Below are 16,198 nucleotides of genomic sequence, written 5' to 3' on the forward strand. Positions count from 1 at the left end.
TGATGGTTAACATGCTTCTGGAGTTCATGTTCCAAACTCTGGTACACCTAGAATAAAAAGAACAGTAAGGTCATTGACACGGATATAAAAAACGGAAGATAATATAAAATACGGGTCTCTCAAACGCCAACCAAGCTGTATTTTTCAGACATTAGGTAAAATTTTCAAAAGAGACTAAGGGCTTGTCTACACGGTGCCTTAGTCTGAACCATGGTGCACTAACTGGCCCATGGTGGAACTTGCTGGCATGCACTAGAAGTTCCCTAGTGCATGTTAAATTAGTTAATCTTACTCATACTTCAGATGCTTTAAAAAACTCTAAATCAGTCTATTATAATATCCATAATATCCTGTTTCTCTACTTCAGCTACATCACATTCTAGAAATATTTATTTTTTCAATGTAATATATCTTAATTAAATAGGATGAGGCAATTTCACACACTTTTCAGGGAGTTTAGGTTAATAACTCTGAATGACTATGACTGTTTATTTGGCATGTTAATATTCATTTTTCTTAATGGGAAAGCATTTGGCTAGTGTCAATTTGTTCAGTGATGCTTAATTATGTGTTGAAAATTTAAGCTCTGGACTTTTAATAGAGACATTTTCAAATAAAGGCTTGGTTATGCCTTGTAGATACAACTCCATCTATGTGTGTGGGGACAATGCAGAGGTCTGGGGGGCATTATGCTTTCTGGAGCAACCCACCAGGCCATAGTTAGTTAAATCGATGTATGGAGTGTATTGCACAATCCTTTTTATGATTGGTCAGATCTGCTGGCACGTACAGAGAGGCAGGACCATGGTTCTACTGCCTGTGGGGACTGGCAGCCCTAACACTGTAGAGTCTTGTGAGAGCAAACCCTGCAGTGGTATCTCGTCCCGTGCAGTCAGGGGTGTAAGAGGGAGGAAAGCTCCTCATGCTCTCACCATGCCTTGGACACTTGAGGAGGAAACAGACATCGTGTAGCCCAGAGATTTTAGGAGGAAAAAAACCAGAGATGGAATGAAGTGATTATTAGGTTGTTTTTGTATCTTTATTCATTAATTTTCATTTTATGACGATTTTTCTGCATACACACACCCCTTTTTAAAGAAAATGGCCCTTTCTGCTAACTGGATCAACAGGATGGCCCAGTTAAGACTCCTCTATTGTGCCAGGGAAGATAGAATTTCCTAGCACATCATCAGTTGCTAGTCCTGGATGTTACCAAAATGCTGGCACTAAGGCCTGGTCTACACTACGACTTTAATTCGGATTTAGCTGCTTTAATTCGAATTAACGCTTGACCCGTCCACACAACGAAGCCATTTAATTCGAATTAAAGAGCCCTTTAATTCGATTTCTGTACTCCTCCTCGACGAGAGGAGTAGCGTCAAAATCGGTATTGTTAATCCGAATTAAGGTTAGTGTGGCCGCAATTCGATGTTATTGGCAATTAGATGTTATTGGCTACCCACAATGCAACGCTCTGGAAATCGATGCTACTACGGTAGCTTGGACGCACACCACTGAATTAATGGTGCCTAGTGTGGCCGAATACATTCGAATTTATAAAATCGGTTTCCTAAATTCGAATTATATAAATTCGGATTAATCCTGTAGTGTAGACATACCCTAAGAATGAAGTTCCCAATGAAGGTGACCCCACACAGGGTTGTCTTCAGAGGGGTGAATTCACTCTAAAGAGTTGAAACAGACTTCACTACTGCCCTGATCCTGTGAAGAATTACCAACATGTTTCACTTTAAACACTATGAACAATTCCATTGACTTCAGTGGGATAACTCATACTGCGTAAAGCGAAGCAAGTGGGCAAGAGTTTGCAGAATCTGGGCCTATATGACTGAATCTAAACCTAAGCTTGCTCAAAACAAATAAACTTCAATAGAACTTTGACCTCAGGTGATTTTTAACACCTTTTATTATGTACTGCATGGAGCTACACACGTGGATTTTATTTATTTATTTAGCCAAACTTAACCTTTATGCTTTAAAAATAAATATAATCAAACTTTTTCTAAAATTTGATTAAAAGACTCAGTCCCTTCCTGGATGGAGACCATGTTTCCCTGATTTTATATTAATAAATTTGTATACCCCTGTAAATAGGGATTTTAAGTCAATCCGGGGTTACGTGGAGTAGAAATTATGGCCAAAAAAATGGCCACTTTAATCAATTTATCTCTAGCATAAGGAATGGTGGCACAGTTACATTAGTAACCTGTAGAGTCAGTTTTTACACAATTTCATGAAACATCAAGTTATTACAGAAATTCGAATACATTATTCTCATCCTGCACAGAATTATTACAATACTGTACATAACCAGCATGTTGTTTATAGTTATATCGGATATACATTGTTGGGGGAAAAAAAAAAAAAAGGACTTACTCTCTGAGCTGTGCTACATATGGCTGAATAACTGTCTCTTGTCCCCTGCAGATGGGTTTGTGTGTTTTGCCTAAATTTTGCTTGAAGATGTTCTGCACATTGATTGATCAAATAGTCACCTTTATTTTTAAGGCTGTTCAAATGGTCTTCAAATCCTGCAATCTCTTCCATCATTGCCTAAAAAAGTTAAAGAACCCACAAAGAAATACTTTGATAGTCAAACCGCTTCTGAGTGATGACTTCTTAAAGTAACTCATTATATGCTTGAATATTTTTCTTAAATGTATTTGTCATTAGATTTCATCAGAAAACTGTTATGTTCCAGCTATTGGACCGTACAATCTGTCTTAAAGCCTTTTGTCACCCAAGAGATCCTAGTCTGTCACTTAATCAACAGAATCCAGCAAATTCACATACATAGGTATCCTCTAGACATATTACAAACATCTTAAATGAACCAACATGATGTGCTTTGTCCTAAATTGAGGAACTTTCATTTTTCCTTGTCAACAGTCCCTCTCTGTTGCTGCTTATCACCCCTTTTTCCATGTCAAATCTAATATTAAGGTCAGATTTTGATGCTGACAGTAATTGATCCAAAAGTGGTCCCATTAAGAACAATGGATGAAATCCTGGCCCCATTGATGTAAATAAGAATTATGCCATTGACTTCAAGGGAACAAAGATTTCACACAATGAAACGACTTAAGGAGTAACATACTAACCAAAAAGTAAGTTAGGACATCACTATCTGGCCCATAGTTTGAAGGCATTTTGAGGTAAGGATTTTGACTATCTTTAACGTCAGTGTGTACTAACCACAGCTGTGGGTTGCTAGCAATAATTATGCCTGCCATGAGAGTATTTGAGGGTATTTTACAACCTAATAACAAGAGAGAATTAGAATACAAACTCTTCTAAAAACTAGGAGGTTTTTGTCCTCCCAAGAGTCAGGAATCAGTAGTGTCCCAGGGGTAGGAGGGCCCTACTCTGCCTCTTGTGGTCTATTTCTTCTCAGCATGAAAGAGAAACTCTAATACAAAATTCAGACACATATACATAACCTTCACATGTTGTCACTGCTGCTCACTGAAGGTGACATGAATCAGAAACACACTGATCTGGATGTAGACAGTGAGTGCATCAAGTTATTCTTGTTAACCCAGTCAATGTTACAGATATTCAAGGAAGTACAGAAAAGGATGATAAAAAAGTTACAGCTTCAGAACTGAGATGGGGAATTGCTGGAGTAATATTTTTTATTTTTACTGAGTAAATTACATGTGTTCAAGCACAAAGACCTACCTTGTGGTTGGCTAGTTGCTGAGTTATTATTTCTACACTGCTGCTCTCCATAAGGTCAGGAGTGACCAGCCTGCTGGACATCTGTAACAACCACTTTTCCACTTCTTGTAAATCACTGTTATAATCTTCATGCTCTTTTACTTTCACCTCCAAGCTTTCAGCATGTGCCTGTGGGACCATAAAAACCAAAATACAATTTTAAAGACACTTTCAAGAGAAAGGATGTCAAAAGTTGCTTTGAAACCTGAAAAGTTACTAAGAGACTGATCCTGCAAAATATTTATTTCATAGGAGTAGTGCTTATATGTCTAGACCACAATGAACACATCAAAAGAACTTCTTGCATCAGTATGGGTTGGGCCAAATTTAAAAAAAAAACAAAATGTACAAAAATATTAATGATAAAGAAAATTGATTTTTTTTTTTTTAAAAAGGGTGACAACTTGAAATGTAGTTAATCCTTGTCACTTTAACGTGTGTGATTACTGATTTTGTCTACTATAATTACAAGTAACAGACAAGAATGTTACTTTTAAAATTTATGGTGTCCTTTTAAAATATATTTTACTGTGGATTTTTTCTGTTAAAATGTATGTATACACGCTAGAGTTGAAATCACCAAGGTTGCCAAACAAATCTAACACAATAAAAATCATTCAGAGAAGCGTCGTCATTTTGTTCCTGTAAATTATAACTCACACAACAAAAAGACATCCACAAATTTGGTTCTCTCTTCGTCCGCCATGGGAAGGAGGAATAGCAATTAAAAGGGACACTACACAGTTTTACTGTAGCTTAGTACTGTTGGAGGCATCACCTGTTAAGAGCTTTAGGAATAATATATCAGCATTACATTTTCAAAATATTATATACTCATTAACTAATTAATTAAAATTACTTAAGTAAATTTTCCTTTGTGATCTCAGCCATGCCTAGCTTGTGAGATCTGGCAGAAACACCGTAGAAGGTGATGTGATTCAAGGACATTTTTACTTTTGAAGTGTCATTTACTCAGGAAATTATTTTTATGCAATGAGATGATTAGACACAGGTCTGTGCCTTGTGCTTGTCTGAGAATTCCTTTGCTAAGTGGAGGCACTTCTCTAAGGTCATATGCTCGTTCCTGATAGAGTTGGCCCACTCTTCAAGTTCAGAGTGGTCACGGATATCTTTTAACAACTCTCCTTTAAGCTGTAAGTTTCAAGAGGAGACTTCGCCCCTAGTACCTCAATACTCATTTGAGCTTTCCTTGTGATATTTACATAGGTAATCATAGGCACCGACTTCTACTGGCGCCGGTGGATGCTCGACCCCCCTCTGCCCCTGGCCCCGCCCCTCCTGCCCCCATTCCAACCCCTTCCCCAAAATCCCCGCCCCAACTCCACCACCTGCCTGCCCCTATTCCGACTCCTTCCCCAAATCCCTGCCCTGGCCCCGCCTCTTCCCCGCCTCCTCCCGAGCACGCCACGTTCCCGCTCCTCCCCCCTCCCTCCCGGAGCTTGCTACAGCTGTTTGGAAAGTGCTGGGAGGTAGGCGGAGGAACGGGGATGCAGCGCACTCGGTGGAGGAGGTGGTGAGATGGGGCAGGGAGGGGAGCTTGGCTGCTGGTGGATGCAGAGCACCCACTAACTTTTCACCATCGGTGCTCCAGCCCCAGAGCACCCACGGAGTCGGCACTATGTAGGTAATAATTCACCTCACTGCAGAGAGCTCACATGAGACTCAGTGAACCTTGTAAGCCCCACATAAAGGGGGCTTCTGCCAGCCCTCTGCCTTGGGACGAAACGTCACTACTGGAAAAAAACCTCAACCCTTTAAATTGGAAAAAAAAATTCTCATATTGTATGTTAGTGACATGAAAGGATCCCACAGCCCCCTTGCTGATTCCTTTTACCTTTGCCGCATTGCAGAGTTCCTGGTAATTGGCCTGAAGTTTCTGAATTTTGTCCCCTAAAGTAACGTCATGCACAAGTTCAAGAAGGGCTTCTCCTTTTTCAGTCACTGATTTTATCGAAGGCTCGTGGGACAGCACCGTCTGTTGTACTGACTACAAGTGCAAGCATTATAGTGAAAAAATATACTGTAAATAGAATATGGCAAGATCACTTCCCTTAAATTCCAGGCTCAGAGGGTCCCCTCTAATCATGGATCTCCCCCTTCTCATACAGTAGAGGATGCAGCCACCTCTGTGGCACCATCCTTCCCCAACCAGCCCCCAGGGCTGTATTATTTTTTCCTTGGAGCCCCCTCAGGAATTCTGGGGGCAGCTACAATAAGAGACTGAGCATGGGTGTGGAAGGAGGCAAGTGCTAGAGGCCAGAGCTGGTGCAGAGGCAGAGTGTCTCTGAGCACATGGCTATAATCTGCAGGTTTGGGGATCGACCTCACTGCCTTTTCCAGGAGATAAACTTCATCCCCCTTAATGGGATGATGCAAGGGGAATCTCTACAAAGGGACACAATCTGGTCAACTGTCCCCTTACTCCTGCCTTTTCAGAAATAACAAATGACACAATCGCAGTGTGTGCACATGCTGTCAGACATTGGTTTCCTCATACGCATAGTGATGCCTGAAACTCGCAAGCAACATCTGCTGCCCTGTGGGGTGTGTTACAAAGACACTAATAAGGTGGGTGATTGGTATTGTTGTTGCAATTTTTATTTTTGGAGAGTTATTATTTTGGTACAATGGTAAATGTTAAAAAACTATTTTTGTCTGCAATGTTGTTGTAACCATGTTGTATATTAGAGACATAAGGTGAGATAATATCTTTTATTGGACCAACTTCTGTTGGTGAGAAACTTTTGAGCTTACATAATGCTCTTCCTCAGGTCTGGGAAACACACTCAGACCCTGCCAGAACAACAGATGCAAAACCTGTAGACATCTCTCCGCTACGACAATGATCAAAAACCACCGACAACACACCATTCACGATCCATGGGTCATACCTATCACAACAACATGTGGTGCACATCATCCAGTGCCTGACATACCCCAGTAACTATGTGGGTGAAATCACACTCGTTACACTCTCGAATAAACGTACACAGGAAAATGATAATAGACAAAAACACCCTTATCACCTGTGGGCGAACATTTTCCACAAAACTATCACTCTTTATCTGACCTCTTAGTCCTTCTCAAAGAAAAACTGCACAAACACTTTCAAAAGATGAGCCTGGGAGCTTAACTTTGTAACTTTGCTAGACACTAAAAATCATGGACTGAACATGATTTATGGCCTATTATAACAGTCTATAACCCACACCAACTGCCTTTTTTTCCGCTCTCCCTTCCTATGACTGAAGGGGTATTAACAAGCCACTTCACCTGGAATGGTCTCTCGAAATATGTGTAACTACTGTGATAAACAAACAATCTGTTCCACTACTTTGTGGACTGATCAATAGTAGAAAATTAAATAGTAAAACCAATGTCGGTCAAGGATGTGAAAAATCCACACCCTAGAGCAGCACTGTTAAACCTACCTAAGTCCTCATTTAGACAGTGCTAGGTAGATGGAAGAATTTTTCCATTAACCTGGCTATTGCCTCTCAGGGAGGTGGATTACCTATACTGATAGGAGAATCCTTCTCTGTTCCACTGTAGCATTTTAAGTGTAGACATACTCTGAGTATGTTTCCCAGACCTGAAGAAGGGCTCTGGGTAAGCTCAAAACCTTGTGTCTCTCACCAACAGACATTGGTCCAATAAAAGATATTTCCTCACCCACCCTGTCTCTCTAAAACTATTTTAATTCTTAATATTTTTATAATTTGCTTTTAAAATTAATTAAAAGCAATGGAGCCTACAATCTCCCATGTCAGCTGAACTGGAACTTTCAGTTTCAGGTTTAGTTTATAAAAAAAAAAAAAAAAAACACACATCTCAGAAGAGTTCTGAATTGTGCATCTTTTGTCTCAAACCAAAACAGGTTGGAATTTTTCAGACCATTTAATAAATCAACAGGTATTTTAAATTAGCCAAACGTGTGGCGTGGCCAAATTATACTTTCAGCTACGTCAGCATAAATCCAGAGTAACCCCACTGACTTTAGTGTATTGAAGAACAAAATTTGGCTCAATTCATTGTGTCATTACACCTATAAAGCTAGTAGACTGATGAGAAGTTCTCATTCCTTTAATATTCAGAGTTAAAATCAGAGGCGATACAAATAACAGTATGCAGTACATTATCTATATTAGCATGTATTGCTAGCTGAAAACTTATGCACTTTAGGAATACAAAGGAAAGATGCAACAGAAAGTGTGTAGTTTAGATGCTGAGTAGGGGAAGCTAAATTAGGAAATGTGTAACTTACACATGTTATACGTGTAATTTACACACAGAGGTGGCACTGTGTAGTCAGAAAAGCACTAATTAGAGGTCTATCTTGATTTCCTTTTCACCCTCCTATTAGCTGCTTTCCCTGCTACATCCTTGCCCTTCCATTCCCCACAATGTTTAAAACTATAACAACTTCTATGAGTTACCACCATAAAATTTACACCATCATTTATCACCTCTGGGCCTCAGTTTTCAGGTTAATTCTCATTATCTTTGTGGTAAATAGAACTATAAATACACCTCTACCCCGATATAACGCGACCCGATATAACACAAAGTCGGATAGAATGCGGTAAAGCAGCGCTCCAGGGGGGGCGGGGCTGTGCACTCCGGTGGATCAAAGCAAGTTCAATATAATGCGGTTTCACCTATAACGCGGTAAGATTTTTTGGCTCCCGAGGACAGCGTTATATCAGGCTAGAGGTGTAGTACTATAACCTATTTTCCATTATATAGAAAACTTAAATATTGAAAAAAACCAAAAGCATAAGGAGGCAATGTCAGCAGTGACAGAAAAGTTCCAGAAGACTGCAGGTCAAATTCTATTGTCACTTAAACTAGTGTAGATCCAGAATAACTGTTGCTATCAGTGGAGTTACTCCATACTTATTCCATGCAAATGAGAACAAAAATTGGCCCCGGGCGGGTAACCTTCAAACATGGAAGACTTATTATGGCACCCAAATTCCCCATTTGGATGCTTACATTGGCTCTTTGGCACGGACACTATGCATTTATGATTTGAGCATCCAGATGAGGGATCTCATGGAATCTATTAAGGCTCCCACAGCTGAAAACTGGACCTCAAGGACTTCTAGCTCAAAACTTCATTCATATGATGGAGTCACAGCATCAATTCTTACCTTGTATTTGGATAACTGGGCCTTCTTCTCATAGAATTCAGTTTTGGGCTCCACTTGAGTGTGCAATATGGCTTGGTACTCTGTAAGCCACTGAGTCTGTGCCTTGTACTTGTCTGAGAATTCCTTTGACAACTGGAGACACTTCTCTAAGGCCATATGCTCCTTCCTGATAGAGCTGGCCAGCTCTTCAAGCTGCTCCATGTAATCACTGATCTCTTTCCTTAACTGGTCAGCTTTATTTCCTTCCATGTATTTAATAGCCCGATCACCTTTCTCACGGGCAGATTTCAGCAAATTGTGGCCTACATCCATGTCACTCAAAAGAAGCTGTAAAGAAAAATATGGAGATTAACAGAGAAAGTAGATGGAGTCTTTACCCCTTTGTTTTAATTTTTATGTCAAAGAGATGCTAGTAGCAATGTCTTTTTCAAACTACTGAGGCCAAGGAGATTGAGCAGGGAAGTGTGGAGAAGCTTGCACTTGTGCTGTTCATGTTGTAATTCAACACAATATTGTCAAGTGAGGATCTGGACTTCTCTCTCCAAGACTATCAGCTCATCACTTTTCATAATCAAGAAATTCACTTTAAAACAGATAACTAAACAATTCAAATTCACTGTACTGTTTTATTGCAATACAATGAATGCGGACAGTAGATGTAGTGTGACTTATGTTTTATCACTTAAGCCAGCCTTTGAAATATTGACCTAAGTGGAACAGATACAAGAAAATATAATTCTTCATTCTCCACTGCTTATTAAGTAGGGCTAGCTGGAAAAACAAAACAGTGTGTATCTCAGAAAGGAATTAAAGCTTTCATTAATTTAAAGAGACAATGTTTTAAAACCACAAAATAGAAATCAGCTAGTGGTGGTGAAATTTCAGGAGTTGAACTAGGAAATTTTATTTACGGAGTTTGTCAAATACAAAGTGCACAAAATAATGTGGAATAGTTGAAAACTGTTTTTTGGCACAGTAGGTTTAAATATTGCAAGGAGACAGAGGAATTCATTCACAACTCTGAGGTAAAGTGTGAGTTTTACCACTGGGTTAGTTCAGTGGGAGGAAAGGAAGAGATTTGCTCCCCACAATCCATTTCTACAGTAAAATTTATATCACATGATCATTTGGGTGTCTTTTATTTTAAACTAAATCAAAATATAAACACCCTCTATTAGAAGAATGGGATTATACCATTTGGCATCATCCATGAATTTCACTATGAAGAGTTACCAAACTATTCATCCAATGTTATCGAACTCCACACACTAGGAGAACATCAAATTTTACACCCAATGCTCTCTATGCTGCTAACTACTCTGGACTGTTGGAATCAGAATTCTGAGTAATTGTGACTACACCATTAAATGTGGACTAGTGTATGTGACTTAACTCATGAAGAAAAATGACTAACAAATCCCAAGTTCAGGTGTACTGTACGTACCTCCAGTTTCTGCATTTTCTTCTCCATGGCTGTTTTATCCACTACATCAGTCTTGGTTATCACATTTTTAAAGTTCTGGCTAGTGGCTCCATACCAATCTGTGTAAGTGCAGAAAGCTAATTCTGACTCCTCCATACTTCGAATCTCTTCTTCCAGGAACTTTATTTGTTCCTTCAAACAAATGTTGGAAACAGAAAGTGAAATGCTTATCATTGTGCATTTCTTGACAAAAGAATGTTTAATAAAAGCAACAAAATACTATTTTATGAAAGAATAATCAATTTATTAAGTTCATTGACTTGTAATTAATTCCTGTCATAGCCACCAGATAATTGTTCTCATGAGGGTTTTCTGTATTCTCTTCTCAATGTGTGTGTATAGCAATCACCAATGTTAAAATGGAGTAATATTTTAGCATTAAAGTGGGAAGGTACAGGTGATAAAATTCTATTTTATATTTTTAAGTGAATTTAGGCCTGATTTACACTAGGAAATTACGTAGGTGAAACATACACACCCCTGAGCAATACAGTTAAACCGACCTAACCCCCAGTGTAGACAGTTCTAGGTTGATGGGGGTAATTCTCCCACTGACGTAGCTATCGTCTCTTGGGGTGCTGGGGTACCTATCCCGACAAGAGAAGCTCTCCTGTCGGCAAAGGTAGCGTCTTCACTGAAGCGCTGAAGTGGTGCAGCTGTGCCGCTGCTGCAGCATTTTAAGTGTAGATGTACCCTTAGTGACTGAGAGGTGTCCGATTGAAAGTACCCTAATCTGAAGTGATCTGCAGAATGGACCTTGCCAGTTCAAGTTTTCCCACAACGCCTCACCAATGTGCCTCCTCCATGACAACATGAAGGCACTTCTCTAAAATTCATTCAGTGTCCCTGCACACTGAACCCTCAACTTGTCTGCTGGGACAGCCCAGAGAGGCATCAGTCCGTATCCCCGTGATGATATTTTTGTGATGTAGATAACTTACACAAACTGTCCATAAGAAAAACAGAATGTGACTACCAACACATTTCACACAGATTGCTAAACACTCATGACATGGTGACAATATATGATTACTGCAGAAGTTGGCTGAAAGGTCTGTTTCCTATTAACAATGCCCTGATCCATCTAGCCCACTGAAATCTAGAGAGGGGAGGGTTCTTGTATGTGCACATTATATGACTGAGGATTCTACATCAATGAATAATTTGTGCTAACCGTGCCCAATAAATAATACCTACCTGTGTCTCCCCCTTTGCTGACATTGCATAATATTATAATGAATTAATTTCCATTACTTACCAGTACATGAAGGATAACAGCTTGGTACCGAGAGGTGAGCTGGGTAGCTTGATTTCCCATTCTACTGGTGGTATGACTTTCCTCCAGGATTTGCTGAGCTAATACCCCAACTTCCTCAACATCATCTTTGTAGATTGTTATTTCTTCATGCCACTTCTGAGACAAAGAAGAGAGACATTATCAAGTGTATGTGATTACAACTATGTGTCTTAACACTGGAAATGTAGTTGTTTACTCTGGTGAGCAAGGCAGAGACACTCAGCACAGCCATGGGAGAGTGCACTGGATTCAATTCTGGTTCCCTCATCAAGAAAAGGATTGAACAGATTCCAGTTCCAGGACCAAACTCTTTTCTCAGTTGTGCCTGTGCACTCCACAGGCCAATTGAATTTCAGATCCCACACTGAGATTACAGCTCTGGCAAAATCATCTCTTCACCTGTAAGCGGAGCAAGTTTGATCTGGACTCCCTAAAAGGCAATGGCAATGTCGTATTTACAGTCATTTTTCATCATAGAACTACACTGTGATGTATAAACCATGTGTGATACACCTCTACCTCGATATAACACGGTCCTTGGGAACCAAAAAAATCTTGCTGCATTATAGGTGAAACCGCGTTATATTGAACTTGCTTTGATCTGCCGGAGTGCGCAGCCCCGCCCCCCCGGAGCACTGCTTTACCGCGTTATATCAGAATTCGTGTTATATCGGGTCACGTTATATCGGGGTAGAGGTGTATATACAGGGTTTCTCAAACAGATGGACAGTGATTACCTTCATTTGCTGTAGTTGCATCTCCTTTGTTGCTCTGTCAGACTGCCGGCCAGTCCTGATATTAACTTTCTCCTCCAGGGTCTTAAGCCAGTCATCTACCTTCTGAAACTTTTTCTCCATTAACCTCAGTCTATTTAGAGTGGTGTTTAGCTGGGTCCTGGCCTCAGAAAGCCTGTGCTGGTAAACTTGCCAATCCTGTCGCATGGACTCCAGTGCTCGGTCTTCTATCTGGGGTATGCCCCAAGGTATCATGTCCTCCCTGCCATGGAGCGCTGCATTTAGTAATGCCTGTCCCTCTGCACAATTGACCTGTAGTTCCTGCAAGTTTACAATTACAGGGATAACTTGTTCACATGTTTTACACTAACAGCGGTAATCATGTTTTGCAGAGTAGATAAAACCCTAGCTCCTTTGAAGTCAGTGGCAAAACTCCCTTTGACTTCAATGGAGCCACGACATCACCCAGTGTATTTAAAGTTGAGTACCCTATACCACCTCAGTGGTAGTCTGGTCGTGAACACCTTAACACAGCCTGGCAGAGTGATTTTTTTTTCCCTAACATGATCACTAGTGTTGCTCAATGAATTAAGGGATATATTTATGGCCAAAATGTGCTGCATGTTCCTCCCTTAGCTGCTGAGCTTATCAGCACTTCCAAAACATGTGTCATCTTTGCTGGCATGGGCACTTGGGATCCCTGAGCCAATTCAGCACATCCTTGAACTCAAGGCTTTCAGGCTGGTAGCCAGCACACTACTTGCTTGCAAACGTGGTAACTTTTAAAACCAAATCTGTTTCATTAGATTCCTGGACCTGTTTTCCATTGCTCTTAGCCGGATGCTTATTTTTGCCCTATGTAGCTAAAAGCCACAAAGGGAACCACATTTTAAATAGTTGATTAAAAAAAAAGGCATACAAAAATCAGGAAACAGCTGGTTTGGAGGAGATTTATGGCCCAGATTTTTAAGTAATAAATATGCTAGTATTTTCCCTGTAAATATTTCACATACAATTACAAACAAATTCCCAGCATTACAACGTGCTGGTTTTTACTCTGTTAGACTGTTGCCCGGTCCTGATATTAACTTTCTCCTCCAGGGTATTAAGCCAGTCTGGTTTTATTTTGAGACTGTGCAACTCAGGCTTGTCATAAATCCATTTGATACCAAAATGGGCTAACCAAATTACAGAGTATGATGGTCCCCAGTTCTGATGAAGATATTTGAAACAGAAGAGACACTTGGGTGCTTGCTGTTCATTCCAGAACAGAATGAAAATGGCTTTAATAAAAAAGCCAAGAAGGGACCATCTGTTCAAACACTGCACAAGAGATGAGCACAGCAGCCTGAAACTTCTACTTCTTTTCACATTTATTGCTATGGAACAAAGATCCCATCCTTAATTTTAAGAAACTTTCCTTCCATGTAAATATTTTTAAAAGTATAGTTTTGTAGAGAGATATATACGCATATCCACACTGACTTTAATCCTTTAAAAAAATCATGTGTAAAGATAGTGGGTATTTCACATTTGCAGCCCTTAATCACAAATTGTCCCACCAACTTCATAAATATGTTATATTTGATTAATACTGTATAGTCCTTTTGTGTTATTGCTATGTCAAGAACAGGACTATAAAAAAAAAAAAATCTCTGACTCAGTTGCTAAGTCATGAAAGACTTAAGACTCAATGAACAAAATACTTTCTAATATGATACAACTTTTCTCTTAATCAGCTGAAATAAATCCCTATCACGTTTCCTCTTCAGATCTCTTCAGTTCTGGCTTTTAGAACCTGACTGTACTTTACTGTAATACTGTTGACTATATTGTAGACTGAGAGTTGTACAAAGTTTTCTTCTTAAAGACTTAAATTCAGGCCAGATTTACTGCAGTCTGCAAAACTGCGAAAGTTTTGTGAGACTGTGGTCTTATGGGCTGATATATGGGGTCAACTGGAAGTCACAAAACTCAATCCCGAAAAGTCAACAGGATTTTAAACAGGAGTTTAAAGGCACCAGGATTGAGTCCACTAGTTGGGCAGCAAAGACCTTATACAAGAGTCCTTGTGCAAAATGTAAATCAATTAACAAGCCCAAAGCACACTATATCTAGAGATCTAGAAAACTTACCAGTTTCAGTTTGCAGTGGTTTGTGTGAACCACTTTGCCAGTTTTGGTTCATGAAGACATTGATTCTTTGAGTTCTGAGTTCAAACTACCCCTGAAACTCTAAGAATGACTCAGCTGAAAATACTAGGTTTTACCTGATATTTTTGCTCTAGTTCCACTGCATATTTAAATAAAATAGTAGTACCAATAACAACAATAATATAGTCAGAGCCATAAAAAGGAACTGTAAGAAACTGAAGAAAGCCTTTGATGAATCACAATATGTTGGGGAAGAGTCAACATGGCTATTTTAAAGGAAAATCATGCCTCACCACTCTAACACAACATTATTTGAGGATGTCAATAAGCATGTGGACAAGGAGGATCCCCAGTGTACTTGAACCTTCAGAAAGCCTTTTACAAGGTCCCACACCAAAGGCTCTTCACCAAACTAAGCAGTCATGGGATAAGAGGGAAGGTCCTCTCATCGATCAGTAACTGCTTAAAACATAAGAAACAAAGGGTAGGACTAAATGGTCAGTTTTCACAATGGAAAGAAGTAAGTAGTAGGGTCTCTCAAGGATCTAGGACCTGTGCTGGTCAACTTATCATTTATGAATATGGAAAAGGGGGTGAACAGTGAGGTAACTCAATTTGCAGACCATACAAAATTACTAAAGATAGTTAAGTCCACAACTGATTGCAAAGAGTTACAAAGGGATCTCACAAAACTGGGTGACCGGGCAACAAAATGGCAGATGAAAGTCAATATTGAGACGTGCAAACGTATATTGGAAAAAATAATCCGTACAATACATACAAAATGATGGGGTCTAAACTAGATGTTACCACTCAAGAAAGATCTTGGAGTCATCATAAATAGTTCTCTGTAAACATCTGCTTAATGTGCAGCAGTAGTAAAAAAAGCTAACAATGTTAGGAACTATTAGGAAAGGGATAGATAATAAAACAGAAAACATTGTAATGAGGCTATATAAATCCATGGTGTGCCCACATCTTGAATACTGCATGCAGTTCTGGTTTCCCCATCTCAAAAAAGATATATTAGAATTAGAAAAGGTGCAGAATAGGACAATGAAAATGATGAGGGGTATTGAACAGCTTCCATATGAGGAGAAATTAAAAAGACTGGGAGTGTTCAGCTTAGAAAAAGAAACAACTAAGGGAGATGGATATCATAAAGGTCTATAAAATCATGAATGGTATGGAGAAACAGAAGAGTAAAGTGTTATTTACACCTTCCCGTAACACAAGAACTAAGGGTCACCCAATGAAATTGATAGGCATCAGGTTTAAAACAAACACAAGGAAGTACTTCTTCACACAACACAGTCAACCTGTGGGACTCATTGCCATGGGATGCTGTGAAAGCCAAAAGTCTAACTGGGTTCAAAAAAAAAATTAAATAAGTTCATTGTAGGATAGGTTCACAAATGGCTATTAGCCAAGATGGTCAAGGACGAGACCCCATGCTCTGGGCATCTCGAAACCTCCAACTGCCAGAAGCTGGGACTGGACAACAGAGGATGGACCACACGATAATTGCTCTGTTCTGTTCATTCACTCTGAAACACCTGGTATTGGCCACTGTCAGGAGACAGGATACTGGGCGAGATGGACCACTGGTCTGACCC

The sequence above is a fragment of the Emys orbicularis genome, chromosome 3, assembly GCF_028017835.1.
Source record: "Emys orbicularis isolate rEmyOrb1 chromosome 3, rEmyOrb1.hap1, whole genome shotgun sequence".
Classification (NCBI taxonomy): domain Eukaryota; kingdom Metazoa; phylum Chordata; order Testudines; family Emydidae; genus Emys; species Emys orbicularis.